The following is a 2,306-nucleotide window of genomic DNA, read 5'->3' as shown; positions in this document are numbered from 1 at the left end:
GCTTCAAGGAAGTGGGCTGTAGTGGAAGCACACCTCAGACACTCAAGTGGGCACTCAGACCTGGTCTGGGCTCACTGAGTGGCTGAACCGTGAGTGGGCTGAAGGCCAGAGAGGTGGGATCATATACACTCTTACCTTCAGAGTGGGGGCTCCACAGCACATTTTAAATTTAAAAATCAGGAGATAGCAGTGTAAACATATTATTTTGAAGTGTTAAGGCAAATTACTCCCTTCCAAAACAAGAAACAACTGCTTGCTTGTTGGGAAAAGAACAGGGCACAAAACTGTCAAAGAAAAAGCTGCATTTCTTTGTTACTGGCCTTTCTGTATTATTTGAGTTTGTTTAAAATTAATTTCAAAATTAGGAGGTAAATAAAGGAAAAATAACAAAGGGAGCTGGGTTATTCATAGTTAACAATGATATGGAACATCATCTACTTTCAATTAAAATAAAATACAATTTATTTTAACCAATCAAACTAGAAGAGATGAAAAAAGAACAATAACACTCAATATTGCATGTGAGAACATCACGCCACCTGCCACACAAAATTGGATAACCTCCAGGAAGTCAATTTGGCTCATGCATTCTACTCTCCTGCCAATCTCATTTCAAACGTGCTTCCAGATAGTGCTTATAAATCATGAGTCTCTTTCCAGCTGAGTTTAGAACAGAGTTTCAGACCCCTTCTCAGCACGGCCATTAAGATGGCCAGACCACCTGATCAAAACCAGCATCTGACTGGGGAGATCACACAGAGGTGGTCATAGGACTTGCTTCCAGTGGTCCCAGGTCTGGTCCCTAGCACTGACCAACTGACCGATCGGCAGTCACAGCTCAGCAATTCTCTGGTTAAAAATAAATCAGCATGTGAGATGAAACAAACCAAATCTACCACCTTGAGCTAAAGGTACGGAAATATTCTCGTCTCCAAATTCTCTAGCAGAATATGAAGTTACAGCTTGTGAGCCCATGTTCTGCTGAAGGAACATTAGCGGGGCAGGGATGCAGGGAGAGGATGCAGGGATGCAGGGAGAGGATGCAGGGATGCAGGGAGAGGCATCTACTTAGCAGTGCAGCCTGTCGGGAAACAGAATGTCTTCAGAGAGGGGGCACATGGCATTGCTCCTCAAAGCAACTCATTGAGGGGAGGAAGGATGAACAGCTTCTCCACTTCTAGCCTCTTCCTCTTGTAGCCAAGTCACCTCCAAGGCAGCACCCTCTCCTTGTTCTTAGACTGTAACTTGACCTCTCCAGGCCGCCGCTGGGATTCCCAGTCCTTGTAGGAGTTTAACCCAGTCAGAAGACCAGACGGCCTCCCTCCTTTCCCCTGGCACCTGCAGCAGGGACTCTCGTGGCAAATGTGACTTGCGTGGGCAGTCCTTTCAGGGAAGCAGGGAAAGCAGGGCCAGGCAGATACAGGCGACACACCAACTTGGTTCCAAACAAGTGTCACCCAAGGGCTGGGTCGTGGCGCACCTGGTTGAGCACACGTTACAACGCGCAAGGACCCGGATTCCGTCCCCTGGTCCCCACCCACAGTGGGGAAGCTTCACGAGGGCGAGTCAGGGCTGCAGATGTCCCTCTGGCTTTCTCCCTCTCAATCACCCCCGCCTCTCTCAATTTCTCTGTTTCTAGCCAATAATAAATAAGTAAATGAAATATTTTTTAAAGTAAACAAGTGTAATCTCACTTTTACAAAAAAGATAAAATACCATTTACTTACTTCACCTGAGGTAGAGTGCACCGTGCAAGCCCCTGGAGATGGAACGGGGAGCCTCAGGCATGCAAGTCCTGTGCCCAGCCAGCTCAGCTGTTGCCCTGGCCACTGCGAAGGCTTCTCAAGTCTATGCACCACATACATATGTGAAAGTCTGAAAAACATGCACACACATTTGCCAAAGTTTCAGCTTTCCTTGTTTGATTCTCACTCTCTTTCTATGTGTGTGTGTGTGTGTGTGTGTGTGTTACATTGTTTAGGCTTGCTACAATAGACTTTCATTTCCTGTTTAAAATACTGAATGAAAAGTACATTTTAAATGATATTTTATTTTATTTTATTTTATTTTATTTTATTTTATTTTATTTTTTGTCTCCAGGGTCATTTCTGGGGCTCAGTGCCTGCACTACAAATCCACTGCTCCTGGAGGCTATTTTTTCCCTGTTTGTTGCCCTGTTGTTTATCATCGTTGTTGTTGTTATTATTATTGCTGTCATTGTTGCTGGATAGGACAGATAGAAATGGAGAGAGGAGGGGAAGGCAGAGAGGGGGGAGAAAAAGATAGACACCCACTTCACTGCCTGC

The 2,306-nt window shown here is 45.3% G+C and overlaps 1 long non-coding RNA gene across 1 annotated transcript; it reads right to left on the bottom strand.

Annotated features, from left to right (window-relative positions):
- Positions 1-444: 444 nt before the first annotated feature.
- LOC132536575 (uncharacterized) lies at positions 445-1,886 on the bottom strand. The gene is made up of 2 exons (XR_009548097.1): positions 1,733-1,886; positions 445-1,280 (listed from the first exon to the last, which is right to left on the bottom strand). It is a non-coding gene; the product is annotated as an uncharacterized LOC132536575 (long non-coding RNA).
- Positions 1,887-2,306: the final 420 nt, after the last annotated feature.

The sequence above is a fragment of the Erinaceus europaeus genome, unplaced genomic scaffold (genome assembly GCF_950295315.1).
Source record: "Erinaceus europaeus unplaced genomic scaffold, mEriEur2.1 scaffold_974, whole genome shotgun sequence".
Classification (NCBI taxonomy): domain Eukaryota; kingdom Metazoa; phylum Chordata; class Mammalia; order Eulipotyphla; family Erinaceidae; genus Erinaceus; species Erinaceus europaeus.
This window is presented reverse-complemented; position numbering and strand designations above follow the sequence as displayed.